The 25,425-nt window shown below is 39.9% G+C and overlaps 1 pseudogene; it reads right to left on the reverse strand.

The window, feature by feature from the left end:
* Positions 1-546: 546 nt before the first annotated feature.
* Positions 547-24,617, reverse strand: LOC122903550 (annotated as a pseudogene).
* Between the last annotated feature and the right edge of the window lie 808 nt (positions 24,618-25,425).

A 25,425-nucleotide genomic window follows, 5' to 3' on the forward strand; every position in this document is an offset into this window, starting at 1 on the left:
GCCTGCCGCTGGCAGGGGTTTCCCGGCCTCCTACAGACGCTCACTGGGACGAGCTACAGATGCTGGCCAGGAAGAGCCACAGAACAGAACCAGACCCAGCAGCCCTCACCAAGAGCCTGCTGCTGGCGGGGGTTTCCTGGCCCCCTACAGATGGGATCCCCAGATCTTACCTCTTACCTCTAGAGGCTTTTCCCGGAAATTCTGATGCTGTCCCAGTTCTCGTCATTTAATCCTGGACAAGCCCCCCTAGGATATGCCCCAATAATGGATCCGTGATGAAAGGAGTGAGACTGATACAAAGTGAAGGTCAAGCAAAGCTTTATTTCATGCCAAGCATCAAGAATCAAAGTGACCAGCCAGGGCCGTACCTCTTACAGAGAGGGCGACCCTTCTGCGTTTTACAGACAAGCTTTTAAGGGCAAAGGCCATGCCACGCACAGGTGGCCAATGAAACTGTAACACACAGAGAAAGCTGCACAGTCATGCAATTACAATTTACCCTAGTAGACATTTGAACCAACCTATTACCTTGATTAGGATTGGCGCCTAAAAGGCTGCCAAAGGGCGGGGCCCATACTCCTTGGTAACTGGGGAGACAGTGTGCATCCCTCCACTGATTGGATGTCTCCACCTGGCCTGACTAACCCTTGTATTTGAGCTTTGTTACCTGAGGCTGGTTTCTGGGACTTGTTTTTAAGTAAGTACCCTGGGGGAAGGGGAGCGGGGACAGATGAAGGGTTAAACAACAAAGTTATTGTTTAACCTCAATGGAAGCCTGTGGCTAAAATATAAAAAAATAAAATAAGTCCTTACATACATATGTCAGTATCACACTGTCTTAATGATTATAGCTTTGTAATACAGCTTGAAGTCGAGAATTGTGACACCTTCTGCTTTGGTTTTCTTTTCAACATTATTTTGACTCTCTGGGGTTTTTATGGTTCCTACAAATTTTAAGATTGCTTGTTCCAGCTCTGTGCAAAATGCTGGCAGTGTTTTGATAAGCATTGCTTTGAATGTATAAAATACAATAAACCATTTTTTAATCCAAAATTGTCTGCTCTTGTAGGTATGTTACTTTATCACATAGAAATCCAAGTTAAAAGAAGATGTTGGGGTTCCTGGATTGCTCAGTCATTTAAGCATCTACCTTTGGCTCAGGTCATGATTTCAGGGTCCTGGGGATTGAGGCTTGCATCAGGCTCCCTGCTCAGTAGAGAGAACATGTTTCTCCCTCTCTCTCTCTGCTTGCCACTCTGCCTACTTGTGCTCTCTCTTCCAAATAAATAAATAATTAATTTAAAAAGTTTATTTTATAAGTAAGAAATTGATTGGTTTTTCAAGTATTTACTGACTTCAACTTGAGGCAGTCTGGAGCTTTTTGCTAATTTTAATTCATTTATGAAGATTTCAGGTGTTTTTACTTTTGAAACCTGATGTCCATTTTTAGAAGTCCTAAAAATATCTAATTATAAAAGAAGAGAAGTATGCCCAGTATTTACCTTTATAGGTTGAGTGATCTAAGTTAAAAATAACTGATCACATAATTCTTTTAAGTGAGCTATGAAAAAAGAATTTGTTTACTAATGGTGAATGACTATTTATTTATTTATTTATTTTATTTTTTTTCCAATTTATTTATTTTCAGAAAAACAGTATTCATTATTTTTTCACCACACCCAGTACTCCATGCAAGCTGTGCCCTCTATAATACCCACCACCTGGTACCACAACCTCCCACCCACCACTTCAAATGCCTCAGATTGTTTTTCAGAGTCCATAGTCTCTCATGGTTCACCTCCCCTTCCAAATTACCCAAAAGCACATACCCTCCCCAATGTCCATAACCCTACCCCCCTTCTCCCAACCCCCCTCCCCCCAGCAACCCACAGTTTGTTTTGTGAGATTAAGAGTCACTTATGGTTTGTCTCCCTCCCTATCCCATCTTGTTTCATGGATTCTTCTCCTACCCACTTAAGCCCCCATGTTGCATCACCACTTACTCATATCAGGGAGATCATATGATAGTTGTCTTTCTCCGCTTGACTTATTTCGCTTAGCATAATACGCTTTAGTTCCATCCATATTGTCGCAAATGGCAAGATGTCATTTCTTTTGATGGCTGCATAGTATTCCATTGTGTATATATACCACATCTTCTTGATCCATTCATCTGTTGATGGACATCTAGGTTCTTTCCATAGTTTGGCTATTGTGGACATTGCTGCTATAAACATTCGGGTGCACGTGCCCCTTTGGATCACTACGTTTATATCTTTAGGGTAAATACCCAGTGGTGCAATTGCTGGGTCATAGGGCAGTTCTATTTTCAACATTTTGAGGAACCTCCATGCTGTTTTCCAGAGTGGTTGCACAAGCTTGCATTCCCACCAACAGTGTAGGAGGGTCCCCCTTTTCCGCATCCTCGCCAGCATCTGGTCAAGTCAGCATCCTGACTTGTTGATTTTAGCCATTCTGACTGGTGTGAGGTGATATCTCATTGTGGTTTTGATTTGTATTTCCCTGATGCCGAGTGATATGGAGCACTTTTTCATGTGTCTGTTGGCCATCTGGATGTCTTCTTTGCAGAAATGTCTGTTCATGTCCTCCGCCCATTTCTTGATTGGATTATTTGTTCTTTGGGTGTTGAGTTTGTTAAGTTCTTTATAGATTTTGGACACTAGTCCTTTATCTGATATGTCGTTTGCAAATATCTTCTCCCATTCTGTCAGTTGTCTTTTGATTTTGTTAACTGTTTCCTTTGCTGTGCAAAAGCTTTTGATCTTGATGAAATCCCAACAGTTCATTTTTGCCTTTGCTTCCCTTGCTTTTGGCGATGTTCCTAGGAAGATGTTGCTGCAGCTGAGGTCGAAGAGGTTGCTGCCTGTGTTCTCCTCAAGGATTTTGATGGATTCCTTTCTCACATTGAGGTCCTTCATCCATTTTGAGTTTATTTTTGTATGTGGTGTAAGGAAATGGTCCAATGTCATTTTTCTGCACGTGGCTGTCCAATTTTCCCAACACCATTTATTGAAGAGGATGTCTTTTTTCCATTGGACATTCTTTCCTGCTTTGTCAAAGATTAATTGACCATAGAGTTGAGGGTCTATTTCTGGGCTCTCTATTCTGTTCCATTGGTCTATGTGTCTGTTTTTGTGCCAGTACCATGCTGTCTTGATGATGACAGCTTTGTAATAAAGCTTGAAGTCCGGAATTGTGATGCCACCAACTTTGGCTTTGTTTTTCAATATCCCTTTGGCTATTCGAGGTCTTTTCTGGTTCCATTTAAATTTTAAAATTATTTGTTCCGTTTCTTTGAAAAAGATGGATGGTACTTTGATAGGAATTGCATTAAATGTGTAGATTGCTTTAGGTAGCATAGACATTTTCACAATATTTATTCTTCCGATCCAGGAGCATGGAACATTTTTCCATTTCTATGTGTCTTCCTCAATTTCTTTCATGAGTACTTTATAGTTTTCTGAGTATAGATTCTGTGCCTCTTTGGTTAGGTTTATTCCTAGGTATCTTATGGTTTGGGGTGCAATTGTAAATGGGATTGACTCCTTAATTTCTCTTTCTTCTGTCTTGTTGTTTGTGTAGAGAAATGCAACTGATTTCTGTGCATTGATCTTATATCCTGACACTTTACTGAATTCCTGTATAAGTTCTAGCAGTTTTGGAGTGGAGTCTTTTGGGTTTTCCACATAAAGTATCATATCATCTGCGAAGAGTGATAATTTGACTTCTTCTTTGCCAATTTGGATGCCTTTAATTTCCGTTTGTTGTCTGATTGCTGAGGCTAGGACTTCTAGTACTATGTTGAATAGCAGTGGTGATAATGGACATCCCTGCCGTGTTCCTGACCTTAGCAGAAAAGCTTTCAGTTTTTCTCCATTGAGAATGATATTTGCGGTGGGTTTTTCATAGATGGCTTTGATGATATTGAGGTATGTGCCCTCTATCCCTACACTTTGAAGAGTTTTGATCAAGAAGGGATGCTGTACTTTGTCAAATGCTTTTTCAGCATCTATTGAGAGTATCACATGGTTCTTGTTCTTTCTTTTATTGATGTGTTGTATCACATTGACTGATTTGTGGATGTCGAACCTACCTTGCAGCCCTGGAATAAATCTCACTTGGTCGTAGTGAATAATCCTTTTAATGTACTGTTGAATCCTATTGGCTAGTATTTTGGTGAGAATTTTTGCATCTGTGTTCATCAAGGATATTGGTCTATAGCTCTCTTTTTTGATGGGATCCTTGTCTGGTTTGGGGATCAAAGTGATGCTGGCCTCGTAAAATGAGTTTGGAAGTTTTCCTTCCATTTCTATTTTCTGGAACAGTTTCAGGAGAATAGGAATTAGTTCTTCTTTAAATTTTTGGTAGAATTCACCTGGGAAGCCATCTGGCCCTGGGCTTTTGTTTGTTTGGAGATTTTAAATGACTGTTTCAATCTCCTTACTGGTTATGCTCTGTTCAGGCTTTCTATTTCTTCCTGGTTCAGTTGTGGTAGTTTATATGTTTCTAGGAATGCATCCATTTCTTCCAGATTGTCAAATTTGTTGGTGTAGAGTTGCTCATAGTATGTTCTTATAATAGTTTGTATTTCTTTGGTGTTAGTTGTGATCTCTCCTCTTTCATTTATGATTTTATTTATTTGGGTCCTTTCTCTTTTCTTTTTGATAAGTCTGGCCAGGGGTTTATCAATTTTATGATTTTCTTTCAAAGAACCAGCTCCTAGTTTCCTTGATTTGTTCTATTTTTTTTTTGGTTTCTATTTCATTGATATCTGCTCTGATCTTTATGATTTCTCTTCTCCTGCTGGGCTTAGGGTTTCTTTCTTGATCTTTCTCCAGCTCCTTTAGGTGTAGGGTTAGGTTGTGTACCTGAGACCTTTCTTGTTTCTTGAGAAAGTCTTGTACCACTATATATTTTCCTCTCCGGGCTGCCTTTGTTGTGTCCCACAGATTTTGAACTGTTATATTTTCATTATCATTTGTTTCCATGATTTTTTTCAATTCTTCTTTAATTTCCCGGTTGACCCATTCATTCTTTAGAAGGATGCTGTTTAGTCTCCATGTATTTGTGTTCTTTCCAAACTTCCTCTTGTGGTTGAGTTCTAGCTTCTGAGCATTGTGGTCTGAAAATATGCAGGGAATGATCCCAATCTTTTGATACCGGTTGAGTCCTGATTTAGGACTGAGGATGTGATCTATTCTGGAGAATGTTCCATGTGCACTAGAGAAGAATGTGTATTCTGTTGCTTTGGGGTGAATGGTTCTGAATATATATGTGATGTCCATCTGGTCCACTGTGTCATTTAAGGCCTTTATTTTCTTGTTGATCTTTTGCTTGGATGATCTGTCCATTTCAGTGAGGGGAGTGTTAAAGTCCCCTACTATTATTGTATTATTGTTGATGTGTTTCTTTGATTTTGTTATTAATTGGTTTATATAGTTTGCTGCGCCCACGTTGGGGGCATAGATATTTAAAATTGTTAGATCTTCTTGTTGGACAGACCCTGTGAGTATGATATAGTGTCCTTCCTCATCTCTTATTATAGTCTTTGGCTTAAAATCTAATTGATCTGATATAAGGATTGCCGCTCCTGCTTTCTTCTGATTTCCATTAGCATGGTAAATTCTTATCCACCCCCTCACTTTAAATCTGGAGGTGTCTTCGGGTTTAAAATGAGTTTCCTGGAGGCAACATATAGATGGGTTTTGTTTTTTTATCCATTCTGTTACCCTGTGTCTTTTGATTGGGGCATTAAGCCCATTAATATTCAGGGTAACTATTGAGAGATATGAATTTAGTGCCATTGTATTGCCTGTAAGGTGACTGTTACTGTATATTGTCTCTGTTCCTTTCTGATCTACCACTTGTAGGCTCTCTCTTTGCTTAGAGGACCCCATTTAATATTTCCTGTAGTGCTGGTTTGGTGTTTGCAAATTCTTCCAGTTTTTGTTTGTCCTGGAAGCTTTTAATCTCTCCTTCTATTTTCAAGGATAGCCTAGCTGGATATAGTATTCTTGGCTGCATGTTTTTCTCATTTAGTGCTCTGAAAATGTCATGCCAGCTCTTTCTGGCCTGCCAGGTCTCTGTGGATAAGTCAGCTGCCAATCTAATACTTTTACCATTGTATGTTACAGACTTCTTTTCCCGGGCTGCTTTCAGGATTTTCTCTTTGTCACTAAGGCTTGTAAATTTTACTATTAGGTGACGGGGTGTGGGCCTATTCTTATTGATTTTGAGGGCCATTCTCTGAACCTCCTGAATTTTGATGCTCGTTTCCTTTGCCATATTGGGGAAATTCTCCCCAATAATTCACTCCAGTATACCTTCTGCTCCCCTCTCTCTTTCTTCTTCTTCTGGAATCCCAATTATACAAATGCCGTTTCGTCTTATGGTGTCACTTATCTCTCGAATTCTCCCGTTGTGGTCCAGTAGCTATTTGTCCCTCTTTTGCTCAGCTTCTTTATTCTCTGTCATTTGGTCTTCTATATTGCTAATTCTTTCTTCTGCCTCATTTATCCTAGCAGTGAGAGCCTCCATTTTTGATTGCACCTCATTAATAGCTTTTTTGATTTCAACTTGGTTAGATTTTAGTTCTTTTATTTCTCCAGAAAGGGTTTTTATATCCCCCGAGAGTTTTTCTCTAATATCTTCCATGCCTTTTTTGAGCCCAGCTAGAACCTTGAGAATTGTCATTCTGAACTCTAGGTCTGACATATTACCAATGTCTGTATTGATTAGGTCCCTAGCCTTCGGTACCGCCTCTTGTTCTTTTTTTTGTGGTGAATTTTTCCACCTTGTCATTTTGTCCAGATAAGAGTATATGAAGGATTGTTTTCCAGAATCCATAGTCTCTCATAGTTCACCTCCCCTTCCAATTTACCCAAATTCTCTACTCCTCTCTAATGCCTCTTGTCCTCCATGCTATTTGTTATGCTCCACAAATAAGTGAAACCATATGATAATTGACTTTCTCTGCTTGACTTATTACAATCTGAGGGGTTTGAAGTGGCGGGGGGGTGGGAGGGTGGGGGTACCAGGTGATGGGTATTATAGAGGGCACGGCTTGCATGGAGCACTGGGTGTGGTGAAAAAAGAATGAATAATGTTTTTCTGAAAATAAATAAATTGAAAAAAAAGAAGAAAATATACCAAAATCATGAATAAATAAGAAAATATCCAAAAAAAAAAAAGTATATGATGGAGCAAGTAAAATACTAAAAGGGTTGCAACAACCCCAGGAAAATATGCTTTAACCAAATCAGAAGAGGTCCCAAATCGTGAGGGAGAAAAAAGGGGATAAAAAGAGGTTCAAAAACAAAGAAAGGGAAAAAAAAGAATTAAAAAAAGAAAACGAATAAAGAAAAGTATAAAAAGAAAAAATATATTAGATAAAATAGTTAAAAAACGTTAAAAAGGAAAAGGTTAAAAGTTAAAAAAGAATTTTAGCAAAAGAATAAAAAGAAATGAAAAAAAAATTACTTTAACTGAAAGACTAAAAATTCACAGGGAGAAAGCCATGAGTTCCGTGCTTTGCTTTCTCCTCCTCTGGAATTCTGCTGCTCTCCTTGGTATTGAAACTGTACTCCTTGGTAGGTGAACTTGGTCTTGGCTGGATTTCTTGTTGATCTTCTGGGGGAGGGGCCTGGTGTAGTGATTCTCAATGTCTTTGCCCCAGGCGGAATTGCACGGCCCTTACCAGGGGCCGGGCTGAGTAATCCGCTGGAGTTTGCTTTTGGGAGCTTTTGTTCCCTGAGCGCTATCTGTAGAGTTCCGGAGGACGGGAATACAAATGGCAGCCTCCTGGCCTCCGGCACGGAGGAGCCAAGAACCTGGGGCCCCACTCCTCAGTGCACCCTCAGAGAACAGCGCCCAGTAACTCCCGTCTGCCTGACCTCCGGCCACACTCCGAGCTCACTGAGCCTGTGGCCGGTTCCAGGTAACACGGAGCTGGGAGCTCACTGTCGTCTCTGTCTCTGTAGCCGGCTTCCTGTTCCAATAACCGCAAGCTCTGCGACACTCAGACACCCCTGATCCTTCTGTGACCCTGCGGGACCTGAGGCCATGCTGACCCCACGTGGGCTTCACCAGGTTTAGCCTCTGGGGCGATGTCTCTCAGCGGAAAAGACTTTTAAAAGTTTTGATTTTGTGCTCCATTGCTCCGCCACTTGCCGGGAGCCGGCCCTTCCCCCCGGGGTCTATCTTCCCGTGGCTTTGGATTCACTTCTCCGCCAGTCCTACCTTTCAGAAAGTGGTTATTTTTCTCTTTCTAGAATTGCTGTTCTTCTCTTCGATCTGCCGATGGGTTTGCAGGTGTTTGCAATCTTTAGATAAGCTATCTAGCTGATCTCCTGCTAGCTGAGGTAGTCTCAGCCTGCTACTTCTCCGCCATCTTGACTCCTCCTCCCTCCATTCTTGAATCATTTTGATGATTTTGTTTTCCTAGGAAATCATCATTTCTTCTAGGTTATCAAATTGATTAGTATAAAGTGCCTTGCTGTTTAGTAATTATGCATTTGCTTTTATAATCTCTGTTCCTAATCCTTATCTGTTTTGCAACTCTCTTTCTCTCTCCCGCTCTCTCTCCCCTCCTCCCTGAAATCCCCCTCCCATCCCCCTTCCCCCTCTCCCCACCTCCTCCCACACCCCATCTTCCCCCTCTCTTATCCTTAATAGGGCATGTGAAGTTTTTTTATTATTTCATTAGTCTTTCATAGAAACAACTTTGAGTTTATTTGCCCCTCATATTTTTTATTAGTTTAAAAATTTATCTTTATTATAATTACTTCCTTTCTTTTGATTTATTGAGCTGCCCTTTTCTGATGGGTTTAAATGAGTACAGTTTCTTTTATTCAAAAAAATGTTTGAAATTGAAAACATTTGACACTTAAGTCTACTTAGAGTATAACTTCTGGTGTCTTCTGTAAGTTTTGGTACGAAATAGTCTCCTTTCCATTGCTTTCAAGATTTTCTTCAGTCCTCTTATGACTTCTTCTTTGATTGAAGACTATATTTCTTAACTTGTATGTAGTTTCAATTTTTTGTTACCAGGTTATCTAATTCTGATTCTACTGGATTGTGATAAAAGAACTGTTCTTTAAATCTTTAATTTGGAAGGCTTGTAAAGGTTTCCTTTGTTGCCTAGTATGCAATTAATCTTTACAAATATGGCTTTTTTTCCCCAATTTATTTATTTTCAGAAAACAGTATTCATTATTTTTTCACCACACTCAGTGCTCCATGCAAGCCGTGCCCTCTATAATACCCACCACCTGGTACCCAACCTCCCACACCCTCGCCACTTCAAACCCCTCAGACTGTTTTTCAGAGTCCATAGTCTCTCATGGTTCACCTCCCCTTCCCATTTACCCAAATTCCCTATTCCTCTCTAACGCCCCTTGTCCTCCATGCTATTGGTTATGCTCCACAAATGAGTGAAACCATATGATAATTGACTCTCTCTGCTTGACTGATTTCACTCAGCATAATCTCTTCCAGTCCCGTCCATGTTGCTACAAAAGTTGGATATTCTTCCTTTCTGATGGAGGCATAATACTCCATAGTGTATATGGACCACATCTTCCTTATCCATTCTTCCGTTGAAGGGCATCTTGGTTCTTTCCATAGTTTGGCGACCGTGGCCATTACTGCTATAAACATTGGGGTACAGATGGCCCTTCTTTTCACGACATCTGTGTCTTTGGGGTAAAAACCAAGGAGTGCAATTGCAGGGTCCTAGGGAAGCTCTATTTTTAATTTCTTGAGGAATCTCCACACTGTTCTCCAAAGAGGCTGCACCAACTTGCATTCCCACCAACAGTGTAAGAGGGTTCCCCTTTCTCCACATCCTCTCCAACACATGTTGTTTCCTGTTTTGTTAATTTTGGCCATTCTAACTGGTGTAAGGTGATATCTCAATGTGGTTTTAATTTGAATCTCCCTGAGGGCTAATGATGATGAGCATTTTTTCATGTGTCTGATAGCCATTTGTATGTCTTGATTGGAGAAGTGTCTGTTCATATCTTCTGCCCATTTTTTGATGTGTTTGTCTGTTTCGTGTGGGTTGAGTTTGAGGAGTTCATTATAGATCCTGGATATCAACCTTTTGTCTGTACTGTCATTTGCAAATATCTTCTCCCATTCCGTGGGTTGCCTCTTTGTTTTTTTGACTGTTTCCTTTGCTGTGCAGAAGCTTTTGATTTTGATGAAGTCCCAGAAGTTTATTTTCGCTTTTGTTTCCTTTGCCTTTGGAGACGTATCTTGAAAGAAGTTGCTGTGGCTGATATCAAAGAGATTACTGCCTATGTTCTCCTCTAAATTCTGATGGATTCCTGTCTCACGTTGAGGTCTTTTATCCATTTAGTTGATCTTTGTGTACGGTGTAAGAAAATGGTCGAGTTTCATTCTTCTACATATAGCTGTCCAGTTTTCCCAGCACCATTTATTGAAGAGACTGTCTTTTTTCCACTGTATATTTTTTCCTGTCTTGTCAAAGATTAATTGACCATAGAGTTGAGGGTCCATATCTGGGCTCTCTACGCTGTTCCACCGGTCTATGTGTCTGTTTTTATGCCAGTACCATGCTGTCTTGGTGATCACAGCTTTGTAATAAAGCTTGAAATCAGGTAAGGTGATGCCGCCAGCTTTATTACAAAGCTCTGATCACCAAGAAAGATTATCCACCATGATCAGGTGGGATTCATCCCTTGGCTACAAGGATGGTTCAACATTCGTAAATCAGGGGGACGAGTCAAGATGGCGGAGAAGTAGCAGGCTGAGACTACCTCAGCTAACAGGAGATCAGCTAGAGAGCTTATCTAAAGATTGCAAACACCTGCAAATCCATTGGCAGATCGAAGAGAAGAAGAACAGCAATTTTAGAAACAGAAAAACAACCACTTTCTGAAATGTAGGACTGGCGGAGTAGTGAATCCAAAGCGACGGGAAGATAGACCCCGCGGGGAGGGGCCGGCTCCCAGCAAGCGGCAGAGCAACGGAGCACAAAATCAGGACTTTTAAAAGTCTGTTCCGCTGAGGGACATCGCTCCGGAAGCTAAACCGGGGCGAAGCCCACACGGGGTCGGCGTGACCTCAGGTCCCGCGGGGTCACAGAAGGATCGGGGGTGTCTGAGTGTCGCAGACCTTGCGATTATTGGAACGGGAAAGCCGGCTGCAGAGACAGAGCTGACAGTAAGCTCGCAGCTCGGAGTTGCCTTGAACCGGTCGCAAGCTCGGTGAGCTCGGAGCGCGGCCGGAGGTCAGGCAGACGTGAGTTGCTGGGAGCTGTTCGCTGAGGGCGCACAGGTGAGCGGGGCCCTGGGCTCTCCGCTCCTCCGGGCCAGAGACCAGGAAGCCGCCATTTGTATTCCTGTCCTCCGGAACTCTACGGAAAGCGATCAGGGAACAAAAGCTCCTGAAAGCAAAGCCGAGCAGATCACTCAGCCCGGCCCCTGGTAAGGGCAGTGTAATTCCGCCTGGGGCAAAGACACTTCAGAATCACTACACCAGGCCCCTCCCCCAGAAGATCAACAAGAAATACAGGCAAGACCAAGTTCACCTAACAAGGAGTGCAGTTTCAATACCAAGGAGAGAGCAGCAGAATTCCAGAGGAGGAGAAAACAAACCACGGAACTCATGGCTTTCTGCCTGTGATTTTTTAGTCTTGCAGTTAATTTAATTTTTTTCTTTTTCATTTTTTTTCTCTTCTTCTGCTAAAATTTTTTATAACTTTTACCCTTTTCTTTTTAACGTTTTTTAACTAGATTATCTAATATATATATTTCTTTCTTTTTTATACTTTTCTTTATTCATTTTCTTTTTTTTAATTCTTTATTTTCTTTTTTTTTCTTTCTTTCTTTTTGAACCTCTTTTTATCCCCAAATCAGAAGAGATCCTAATCTCTTCAATCTTTTTTGTTCTTAATTCTTTTTTAAATTCTTGATTGAATTTTTAATTCAATCTCTTTTTTTTAATTCTTTTTTTCTTTTTTTTCTTTCTTTCTTTTTGAACCTCTTTTTATCACCAAATCAGAGGAGATCCCAATCAGAGGAGATTGGGAGATCCCAATCAGAAGGGATTGGGAGATCCCAATCAAAGGAGATCCCAATCAGAGGAGATCCCTCACCCAATCGTGAGGGGGGAGAAATCCCCCCTCATGATTTGGGATCTCTTCTGATTTGGTTAAAGCATATTTTCCTGGGATTGTTGCCACCCTTTTAGTATTTTACTTGCTCCTTCATACACTCTTAGCTGGACAAAATGACAAGGCGGAAACATTCACAACAAAAAAAAGAACAAGAGGCAGTACCGAAGGCTAGGGACCTAATCAATACAGACATTGGTAATATGTCAGATCTAGAGTTCAAAATGACAATTCTCAAGGTTCTAGCCGGGCTTGAAAAAGGCATGGAAGATATTAAAGAAACCCTCTCCAGAACATAAAAGCCCTTTCCGGAGAAATAAAAGAACTAAAATCTAACCAAGTTGAAATCAAAAAAGCTATTAATGAAGTTCAATCAAAAATGGAGGCTCTCACTGCTAGGATAAATGAGGCAGAGGAAAGAATTAGCGATATAGAAGACCAAATGACAGAGAATAAAGAAGCTGAGCAAAAGAGGGACAAACAGCTACTGGACCATGAGGAGAGAATTCGAGAGATAAGTGACACCATAAGACAAAACCTCATTAGAATAATTGGGATTCTAGAAGAAGAAGAAAGAGAGAGGGGAGCAGAAGGTATACTGGAGAGAATTATTGGGGAGAATTTCCCCAATATGGCAAAGGAAACGAGCATCAAAATTCAGGAGGTTCACAGAACGCCCCTCAAAATCAATAAGAATAGGCCCACACCCCGTCACCTAATAGTAAAATTTACAAGCCTTAGTGACAAAGAGAAAATCCTGAAAGCAGCCCGGGAAAAGAAGTCTGTAACATACAATGGTAAAAGTATTAGATTGGCAGCTGACTTATCCACAGAGACCTGGCAGGCCAGAAAGAGCTGGCATGACATTTTCAGAGCACTAAACGAGAAAAACATGCAGCCAAGAATACTATATCCAGCTAGGCTATCCTTGAAAATAGAAGGAGAGATTAAAAGCTTCCAGGACAAACAAAACTGGAAGAATTTGCAAACACCAAACCAGCTCTACAGGAAATACTGAAAGGGGTCCTCTAAGCAAAGAGAGAGCCTACAAGTGGTAGATCAGAAAGGAACAGAGACAATATACAGTAACAGTCACCTTACAGGCAATACAATGGCACTAAAATCATATCTCTCAATAGTTACTCTGAATGTTAATGGGCTAAATGCCCCAATCAAAAGACACAGGGTATCAGAATGGATAAAAAAACAAAACCCATCTATATGTTGCCTCCAGGAAACTCATTTTAAACCCGAAGACACCTCCAGATTTAAAGTGAGGGGGTGGAAAAGAATTTACCATGCTAATGGACATCAGAAAAAAGCAGGAGTGGCAATCCTTATATCAGATCAATTAGATTTTAAGCCAAAGACTATAATAAGAGATGAGGAAGGACACTATATCATACTCACAGGGTCTGTCCAACAAGAAGATCTAACAATTTTAAATATCTATGCCCCCAACGTGGGCGCAGCAAACTATATAAACCAATTAATAACAAAATCAAAGAAACACATCAACAATAATACAATAATAGTAGGGGACTTTAACACTCCCCTCACTGAAATGGACAGATCATCCAAGCAAAAGATCAACAGGGAAATAAAGGCCTTAAATGATACACTGGATGAGATGGACATCACAGATATATTCAGAACATTTCACCCCAAAGCCACAGAATACACATTCTTTAGTGCACATGGAACATTCTCCAGAGTAGATCACATCCTAGGTCCTAAATCAGGACTCAACCGGTATCAAAAGATTGGGATCATTCCCTGCATATTTTCAGACCACAATGCTCTGAAGCTAGAACTCAACCACAAGAGGAAGTTTGGAAAGAACCCAAATACATGGAGACTAAACAGCATCCTTCTAAAGAATGAATGGGTCAACCGGGAAATTAAAGAAGAATTGAAAAAAATCATGGAAACAAATGATAATGAAAATACAACGGTTCAAAATCTGTGGGACACAACAAAGGCAGTCCTGAGAGGAAAATATATAGCGGTACAAGCTTTTCTCAAGAAACAAGAAAGGTCTCAGGTACACAACCTAACCCTACACCTAAAGGAGCTGGAGAAAGAACAAGAAAGAAACCCTAAGCCCAGCAGGAGAAGAGAAATCATAAAGATCAGAGCAGAAATCAATGAAATAGAAACCAAAAAAACAATAGAACAAATCAACCAATCTAGGAGCTGTTTCTTTGAAAGAATTAATAAAATTGATAAACCCCTGGCCAGACTTATCAAAAAGAAAAGAGAAAGGACCCAAATAAATAAAATCATGAATGAAAGAGGAGAGATCACAACTAACACCAAAGAAATACAAACTATTATAAGAACATACTATGAGCATCTCTACGCCAACAAATTTGACAATCTGGAAGAAATGGATGCATTCCTAGAAACATATAAACTACCAAAATTGAACCAGGAAGAAATAGAAAGCCTGAACAGACCCATAACCAGTAAGGAGATTGAAACAATCATTAAAATCTCCAAACAAACAAAAGCCCAGGGCCAGATGGCTTCCCGGGGGAATTCTACCAAACATTTAAAGAAGAACTAATTCCTATTCTCCTGAAACTGTTCCAAAAAATAGAAATGGAAGGAAAACTCCCAAACTCATTTTATGAGGCCAGCATCAACTTGATCCCAAAACCAGACAAGGATCCCATCAAAAAAGAGATCTATAGACCAATATCCTTGATGAACACAGATGCAAAAATTCTCACCAAAATACTAGCCAATAGGATTCAACAGTACATTAAAAGGATTATTCACCACGACCAAGTGGGATTTATCCCAGGGCTGCAAGGTTGGTTCAACATCCGCAAATCAGTCAATGTGATGCAACACATCAATAAAAGAAAGAACAAGAACCATATGATACTCTCAATAGATGCTGAAAAAGCATTTGACAAAGTACAGCATCCCTTCCTGATCAAAACCATTCAAAGTGTAGGGTTAGAGGGCACATACCTCAATATCATCAAAGCCATCTATGAAAAACCCACTGCAAATATCATTCTCAATGGAGAAAAACTGAAAGCTTTTCCACTAAGGTCAGGAACACGGCAGGGATGTCCATTATCACCACTGCTATTTAACATAGTAATAGAAGTGCTAGCCTCAGCAATCATACAACAAAAGGAAATTAAAGGCATCCAAATCGGCAAAGAAGAAGTCAAATTATCACTCTTCGCAGATGATATGATACTCTATGTGGAAAACCCAAAAGACTCCACTCCAAAACTGCTAGAACTTATACAGGAATTCAGTAAAGTGTCAGGATATAAGATCAATGCACAGAAATCAGTTGCATTTCTCTACACAAACAACAAGACAGAAGAAAGAGAAATTAAGGAGTCAATCCCATTTACAATTGCACCCCAAACCATAAGATACCTAGGAATAAACCTAACCAAAGAGGCACAGAATCTATACTCAGAAAACTATAAAGTACTCATGAAAGAAATTGAGGAAGACACAAAGAAATGGAAAAATGTTCCATGCTCCTGGATCGGAAGAATAAATATTGTGAAAATGTCTATGCTACCTAAAGCAATCTACACATTTAATGCAATTCCTATCAAAGTACCATCCATCTTTTTCAAAGAAATGGAACAAATAATTTTAAAATTTATATGGAACCAGAAAAGACCTCGAATAGCCAAAGGGATATTGAAAAAGAAAGCCAAAGTTGGTGGCATCACAATTCCAGACTTCAAGCTCTATTACAAAGCTGTCATCATCAAGACAGCAAGTTACTGGCACAAAAACAGACACATAGACCAATGGAACAGAATAGAGAGCCCAGAAATATACCCTCAACTCTATGGTCAACTAATCTTCGACAAAGCAGGAAAGAATGTCCAATGGAAAAAAGACAGCCTCTTCAATAAATGGTATTGGGAATATTGGACAGCCACGTGCAGAAAAATGAAATTGGACCATTTCCTTACACCACACACAAAAATAGATTCAAAATGGATTAAGGACCTCAATGTGAGAAAGGAATCCATCAAAATCCTTGAGGAGAACACAGGCAGCAACCTCTTCGACCTCAGCCGCAGCAACATCTTCCTAGGAACATCGCCAAAGGCAAGGGAAGCAAGGGCAAAAATGAACTGTTGGGATTTCATCAAAATCAAAAGCTTTTGCACAGCAAAGGAAACAGTTAACAAAACCAAAAGACAACTGACAGAATGGGAGAAGATATTTGCAAACGACATATCAGATAAAGGACTAGTGTCCAAAATCTATAAAGAACTTAACAAACTCAACACCCAAAGAACAAATAATCCAATCAAGAAATGGGCAGAGGACATGAACAGACGTTTCTGCAAAGAAGACATCCAGATGGCCAACAGACTCATGAAAAAGTGCTCCATATCACTCGGCATCAGGGAAATACAAATCAAAACCACAATGAGATATCACCTCACACCAGTCAGAATGGCTAAAATCAACAAGTCAGGAAATGACAGATGCTGGCGAGGATGCGGAGAAAGGGGAACCCTCCTCCACTGTTGGTGGGAATGCAAGCTGGTGCAACCACTCTGGAAAACAACATGGAGGTTCCTCAAAATGTTGAAAATAGAACTGCCCTATGACCCAGCAATTGCACTACTGGGAATTTACCCTAAAGATACAAACGTAGTGATCCAAAGGGGCACGTGCACCCGAATGTTTATAGCAGCAATGTCCACAATAGCCAAACTATGGAAAGAACCTAGATGTCCATCAACAGATGAATGGATCAAGAAGATGTGGTATATATACACAATGGAATACTATGCAGCCATCAAAAGAAACGACATCTTGCCATTTGCGACAACATGGATGGAACTAGAGCGTATCATGCTTAGCGAAATAAGTCAAGAGGAGAAAGACAACTATCATATGATCTCCCTGATATGAAGGAGTGGTGATGCAACATGGGGGCTTAAGTGGGTAGGAGAAGAATCCATGAAACAAGATGGGATAGGGAGGGAGACAAACCATAAGTGACTCTTAATCTCACGAAACAAACTGTGGGTTGCTGGGGGGAGGGGGGTTGGGAGAAGGGGGGTAGGGTTATGGACATTGGGGAGGGTATGTGCTTTTGGGTAAATTGGAAGGGGAGATGAACCATGAGAGACTATGGACTCTGAAAAACAACCTGAGGGGTTTGAAGTGGCGGGTGGGTGGGAGGTTGGGGTACCAGGTGGTGGGTATTATAGAGGCCACAGCTTGCATGGAGCACTGGGTGTGGTGAAAAAATAATGAATACTGTTTTTCTGAAAATAAATAAATTGGAAAAAAAGTCAAAAAAAAACATTCGTAAATCAATCAATGTGATACAACAAATTAATATGAGAAGAGAGAAGAACCACATGGTCCTCTCAATTGATGCAGAAAAAGCATTTGACAAAATCCAACATCCGTTCCTGATTATAACGCTTCAAAGTATAGGGATCGAGGGAACATTCCTGAACTTCATCAAATCTATCTATGAAAGACCCACAGCAAATATCATCCTCAATGGGAAAAAGCTTGCAGCCTTCCCATTGAGATCAGGAACAAGACAAGGATGCCCACTTTCACCACTCTTGTTCAACATAGTATTAGAAGTCCTAGCAACAGCAATCAGACAACAGAGAGAAATAAAAGGTATCCAAATTGGTAATGAAGAAGTCAAACTCTCTCTCTTCGCAGATGACATGATTCTTTATATGGAAAACCCAAAAGACTCCACCCCCAAACTACTAGAACTCATACAGCAATTCAGCAGCGTGGCAGGATACAAAGTCAATGTGCAGAAATCAGTGGCTTTCTTATACACTAACAATGAAAATACAGAAAGGGAAATTAGAGAATCGATTCCATTTACTATAGCACCAAGAACCATAGGATACCTTGGAATAAACCTAACTAAAGAGGTAAAGGATCTGTACTTGAGGAACTATAGAACACTCATGAAAGAAATTGAAGAAGACACAAAAAGATGGAAGACCATTCCATGCTCTTGGATCGGAAGAATAAACATTGTTAAAATGTCTATACTGCCTAGAGCAATCTATACTTTTAATGCCATTCCGATCAAAATTCTACCGGCATTCTTCAAAGAGCTGGAGCAAATAATCCTAAAATTTGTATGGAATCAGAAGAGACCCCGAATCGCTAAGGAAATGTTGAGAAACAAATATGGCTTTTCTTGGGTGTAAGAAAGAAATGTTTTCCGAGGGAAATAAGGATGTCTATTTTCTGTGTGTCCTTGTTTTTCCCTTCTTCTAGTAGATACTCCCATTTGAAAAGCTAAAATTTTACCTTGTTCTTGCATTTTTAGAGTCTTTAGGTATTATGTTGTTAGATGTATACCTGCTTATACCTTTTACATCTTCTTTCCAAACTCTGCCTTTAAAAATGTCCCTCTTCATCTTAGTACCTATAACTTTAGACCCAACTTGTCTGCAATGAATTTTGCCATTCCGGCTTTCTCTTTTGCATGGTATCTCCTCGCCTGGTACATTCTCAATCCATTTTGCCTATTTAAGTATGTTTCTTGAACAGCGTGGATCTGTAACCCCCGGATAGGCTCTTTGATTTAATAGAAGAAGTCAGTCTGTACATATTTAAAGTAATGATAAATAGTCATGATTTTATTCCTCCCATCTTATTTTCTTTGTTTTTATTTTCCCCATTTTTGATGTTTTTAATCAAGTTCATTCTTTTTCTACTTGATAAATACAGAAGTTCTTTGCATTTTTCGATGACAGCTTAATTGAGATATAATTCACAGGCCATACCACTCACCAACTAATGTGGACAATTTAATGGCTTTCAGTATAGTTAACTATACTATACTGAACTACTTGCACATTTTCATCATCGCCAAAAGAAAATTTTAGCCATCACCACCAGTCTTAGGCAACTGCTAATCTACTTTCGGTCTCCGTAGATTTAGCTATTCTGGAAATTTCAGATAAATCAAATTATGCAATATGTGGTCTTCTGTGACTGACTTCTCTCAATCAGCAGAATGTTTTCAAGGCTCCTCTGTGTCGTTGCACATATCAAAATTCTATTCCTTTTCAAGGCTGAATAATATTCCACTGGCTGGATGGATCACATTTTATTTATCTGTTCATCAGTTGATGAACATCTGGGTTGTTCTCACCTTTTTGCTATTACGAATAAACCCTAAACCTTCATGCACAATTTTTTGTGTGGGCATAGTTTTTTCCTTGGCTCTATACACAGGAGTGATATTGGTGTGTCATATGGCAACTCTGTGTTCAGCATTTTGAGGAGCGACTAAACCGTTTCTAATGTGGCTGCACCATTTTCCAAGCCCACCAGCAATTTACAGGTTCCAGCTCTTCACATCCTGCCAACACCTGCTTTTGGGTTTTTTGATAGTAGCCATCCACGTGGGTGGGAGGTGGTATCTCACCATGGTTTTGATTTGCATTTCCCAAATGATTAGTGATGTTGAGCATATTTTCACGTGCTTATTCTCCCATATATTTTATATATACCTTATATGTATTTTAAATATATACATTTCATATTCTATTTATATTTAAATACATATTTAAGAATATAAATATATATTTACATAAATGTATGTTTATATAAATATAAGATAATGTAAAATATATTTATATATACATTTATATATTAATGTATACATTTGAATATTGGAGAAATGTGTATTCAAGTTCTTTGCTCATTTCTTAACTGGGCTGTCTTTTTATTTGAGTTGTAAGAATTCTTCATACAGTCTGAATGTGTGTTCCTTATATATGACCTGCAAATATTTTCTCCCATTTAGTGGCTTGTCTTTTGACTTGGTCAATGGGGTCCTTGGAAGCACAAAACTGGGACATTTTGGTTGAGTCCCATTTATTTGTTTATTATTTTTTTAAGTTGCTTGTAATTTGGTGTTATGGCTGAGGAGCCGCCGTTAGATTCAAGACCACTAACATTTACCCTTGTGTTTTCTTCTGAAAAATTTATCATTTTATTTTATTTTTATTTTTTAAAAGATTTTATTTATTTGAGAAAGAGACAATGAGAGAGAGCATGAGGGAGGAGAAGGTCAGAGGGAGAAGCAGACTCCCTGTGGAGCTGGGAACCTGAAGCAGGACTCAATCCGGGAACTCTGGGATCATGACCTGAGCGGAAGGCAGCCGTCCAACCAACTGAGCCACCCAGACATCCCCAACTTTATCATTTTAATGCTTACATTTATGTCTTTGATGCATTTTGGGTTATTTTCTCTGTATGGTGTGAGGCAGGACTCCTGTTTCATTATTTGCATGTGGCTGCTTGGGAGTAAAATACTGTTCTTATCCCCATTGAATTGTTTGGCACCCTTGTCAAACATCAGTTGACTGTAATTTATTTTCTTTTTTTTTCCCCATTGAGGCATTTCACGTGCCATGTGTATTATATTTCTAGGAAAAAGGAATCCTAGGATTTTCCCTCCTGCCTGGATTCTTCCTTCTTCATGGTGCATGATGCCAGAAGAATTTTTCCATGCAGTGAAACCAAACTGAGGGGATGGAAATATTCTGCCACTTTTCTAGATCTTTCAGTTATACATGTCTAGGGCCAGTCATGCCACACTTGTTTAACTTGCCCATGAGGTTCACAGCAGTTTTCCCAGCTCAGTGGTCATCAATAATTTCAAATTTGCCAATGTACTCATGCTTCATCATCACAGTGAGGAAACGGGATGATAACTTTGGTGCAGGGCCTCCTAAGAACCTGGCCTTCACCTCTCCCTTTTAGCCTTGTTAATGTTCTTGAGGGCATCTGTGAGACATTTGTTCACACTGTTACTGCGGCATGGAAAGATGGAAGAAAAAGCTGTTTTCCCTTTTATTAATATTTGGTCTTGTTCTCCTTCCCTTTCTCATAACCGAATGCGTATTTCCCCTCCGTCATTTAAAAACTGCATACTGTTCTCCAGCTGTTTTCCCCAGAATGAGACCTTGTGTATCAAGAATCCTTATTTCACTGTTATTATATACAATCTTAAGGATTTATGACTGTCCTCTTATTTTACAAATGCATACACACGAAGCACTAAATAATTATTATAATTATTATTATGTTGTAATGAGTTATATATATATATAATATCTCTTTCTGTAGATCTGTTATTAGATGAAGTATATTATGCCTTATTAAATTACTCACTAGAGTCTGGTTTAACTTATAAGATACTCAGTGAAGATACTTATCATGTACTCCCCAAACCTGATTTAATTATAGCTGAAAACCAACCCCATGTAAATCTCAGAGACATGGTTTATTAAAAAAAATTGGAAATCACATACAACAGAAAGCCTACATCTAAAATGGAAAGGTCCATATCGGGTCATACTATGTACTTCCACTGTGGGAAAGCTAGAAAGACACTCTTCCTGGGTGCGTATATCTAGAATAAAACCCTAACCTCCTTCACAGGAACCCAGTGAGCAAATGAATGTGCCTTCTTACTCCTCTGAACCCATAGAAGACCTCAAACTTCTCTTCAAACCAAAATGAAGGTTGTAATTCTCTTTATCTTACTTTCACCTATCTTAACTGACTGTTCCTTTCTACAGTGGGCACAGCATTATACTGAACTCCATAATCAGTTTGTTGGATATGTGGAATTTTGCCTATGTCAAGTACATCCAGGTTACCCTGGTGTGTTTTGCCTTCACAGGGCACTGATTGGCATTCCCTGCAGGATTATATTTCAGATATAATATATGGAGACAGTATGTACCAGGATAACTGTATCACTAATCCAGATGTTTCTTCCTGGCCCATCCTCAGTGAAACATGGAGTTCACCAGGACATGACCAAACATTTTCATACTCTGAAACTATTAAAGTCCTAACTGACCTTACAAGCCCACAAATTAATACCCAACAACTAGGGCCTAAGCCTATGCTACAAAACCCTCCTCATCACTATACCAAGGATAGCATATATCAAATTTGGGATACATATTTTTGGGTCCTACCCACCATTGAACAGCTCAGTCAAAAGGCAGTTTTATGCCAGGAACAAAGAAATCATACATATGATACATGGGCAAAATGCACACGACATCTGGGACGGCTATCATTAGAAATGTGTTCCGAAATAATAGTACTCCAGGCTACTGACTGGTTTGCTACTGATTGGGTAAGGTGACCTGACATTGGATGGACAGCTCCAGACGGAACCCACTGGATATGTGGAACTAACCTGTGGCCCTAGCTTCTCCAGGGTGGATAGGTCGCTGCACCTTAGGATTTGCCCGGATTCATGGGCACGATACAAAAATCATCACTACTCCAGATAATCTCCCAGTTTAAAGCAAAGATGGATACGATCTGTTTTTAAATGGTATGATCACTTCACATCCATTTTTGCTCCATCTGTGGGACTAGAGGATGTCATTTGGCATGTAGAAGCCCTTAATAAATATACTGCAAAGGCACTCAGTGATTCACTAAATAGCATCTCCTTACTTAATATCAAAGTCTCACAGATGCGCAAGGCAGTCCTGCAAAGTAAGATGGCGTTAGATGTCCTGACAGCAGCATAGGGTGACACATGTGCAATTATCAAAGCAGTATATTGTGTGTACATCCCAGAATATCACAGAAATGTCACAGGACTAATAAAAGATAAGAATACCCAGATTGAGGCTCTGCAGTATCCTTCTCTCTCTCTCAGTGATTGGTTAAGTTCCTGGTTTAAAGGAGGACTGTGGCCAACAATTAAATATCTCCTTTTTGGCATTCTCATCCTTATGGCCTTGATAATCTTAATGTGTTGCCTTGTTCAGTGTTTCTCTGCTTGGTGCCGAGCTCCATTTTTGCAATGATTTCACAAAGACAGATGATCCTTACCATGCACAGAGACACTTCCTCACTGTTAGCGCTAGATTCAGCTGCCTCCCTCTTTCGTAACTTCCCTACACATTCCTCAACTGATCAATGTTGAACCGAGTAAGTAGGGACAACTCTACACCCATATTCACCAGGAAGAAGTTACAGAAGATGAGACCTTCCACCTCCAACTACCGTAAAGATTTAAGGGTCAACATAGTTCAGGGGGGAATGATGTGGGAAACAGAGGCAGAAGAAAAATTATTAAATTTTCTTACCTACTGACAAGCCCTTAAAACAGGCAGAGTGACCGTCCTCTAGGGACTCAACTACCCCCACCTTAAGGCTTTGCTAAGGGCAAAGGGAAATCCTAGCCTGACTGACCCCTACCCCCAACCAGGATACTATAAGTCTACTTTTACAATTCCTTTGGAAACTTTATCTCTAAACCTCCAAGATAGTGTTGACAAACATTCCCAAGCATATGGCCCACTGGTTGATATCGAAAGGGTCTCACATAAAGGTTTTATTACTGGTAATGAATAACCTTTTCCCCAAAACAATAGCTAGCCCCTCAAGGTCCTAGAAACCTTGCTTCCAAAATTACTTAGAGACTGACACCATCCCTAACTTATTCCCTCCCCAACTTATAAGTACATAATAGACCACTCCTGATAACCCCAGGGCCTCTCTTCTTGTCTACCAAACCTGTAAATGTACAAAGAATGCCTCAGCATTCTTTATGAAGAAATCATTTCTGATTTTGGTGAATCTTAGCAACATGAAATTCTGCAATTACAGTGTTTTTTTTTTAATCTTTATTGAACATTTGTGAGGATTGTGGAATGTGGCTGTCCAGACTAAGTGAAATTCGATGTAATGATGTTTCATAGATTTTTTTTTTTCTCAGTGATTTAGGGTGTCTTAAAAGTTTCAGTATACACAGTGTCTGTTTATTGCCATTACTTTGTGGATAAAAGCTTTAAAAATATCATATTGAAGGATATTATGTATGTGTAGACACATATGCAGGTTGGGATTTTAAACTGTGGGTTGCAGTTAATTGAAGTTCGCTGAAATTCATAGAACTGGATGATTTCTTGGTTCCTCCAGTTATGCTGTGATTTATGTCAGTTTTGGAAGTTTCTAATGCAATAATGAAATATCTTGATGCCAAATTACTTGTCTAAAGTTTATTGAAAATAATTTATTGGTAATGTCTCACTCCTCCACCCCCAGGATATATCACCTTAATTTAAGTCCTCATTCTTTAATTTTTCAGTTCAGTGTGAACTTCATTAATTGCAAATCTCTACAGTACAGACCTACACCTGGACTCTTGGAGGAGCTTTGCTCAGCCAGGTGTCCAGTGATCTCTCTAGGAAACATAGAGCTCATGTAGCTTGTCTGCCTAGAATTCTTGGTTGCTGCCTGATGGCTGCCTGATTGCCTGAGGAGGTATTGCCTTTTTTCCTTGAATGACCTGTGAGGCCTGGTCACGGTCTGGCTCTGTCCTACCTATCAGCTCATCTTTGCCACTTCTTACCATGCACCTTCGGTTAAACTTGTGTTCCTCAGCATGTTCTCTCATGTCCCTGTGCTTCCTGAAGACGTTCCACCTCTAAGTTTTACTTGGTAAAAGCCACTTTTAGATGTAAGACTCAGCTCTTGTAAACTCTTTTGGAAAACCTCTTGATTCCTTTTTTTCTGTGGTCATTGAAGAAGTATGTGCATTTCATTTTGTGGTGGAATTTCCTTTTTACATTTTTGCCCCAGATTTAAATTGGAAGCCCACATGGCCAAGAATAGTGCCTCTGACACACTGTTAAATATCAGAGGCAAGGTCCTAATGTGCTACAGCATTTGTACTCTTAGATATAATTTTAAAGTGTAATCCATTCTCCCAATCTCTAGTTTTAAAATGTTTCCTTTTAAAAATAATGTCCTATATTGGTCAGTTTTTTCTGCAAATAGGATATGTCTATTAAAAATTGTAAAAGGCACTTGGGGGGAGGCACCTGGGTGGCTCAGTGGGTTGAGCCTCTGCCTTCAGCTCAGGTCATGATCTCAGGGTCCTTGGATCAATTCCCGCATCGGGCTGTCTGCTCAGCAGGGAGCCTGCTTTCCTCTCTTTCTCTCTCTCTCTGCCTGCCTCTCTGCCTACTCTGTCTGTCAAATGAATGAATAAAATCTTAAAAAAAAAACTAAAAAAAAAAAAAACACTTGGGGGCACCTGGGTGGCTCAGTGGGTTGAGCCTCTGCCTTCAGCTCAGGTCATGATCTCAGGGTCCTGGGATCGAGTCCCCACTACAGGCTCCCTGCTTCCCCCCTGCTCTCTCTCTCTGCCTCTCTGCCTACTTGTGTTCGTTGTCTATCAAATAAATAAATAAAATCTTTTA

This window comes from Neovison vison, chromosome 3 (assembly GCF_020171115.1).
Source record: "Neovison vison isolate M4711 chromosome 3, ASM_NN_V1, whole genome shotgun sequence".
NCBI lineage: Eukaryota > Metazoa > Chordata > Mammalia > Carnivora > Mustelidae > Neogale > Neogale vison.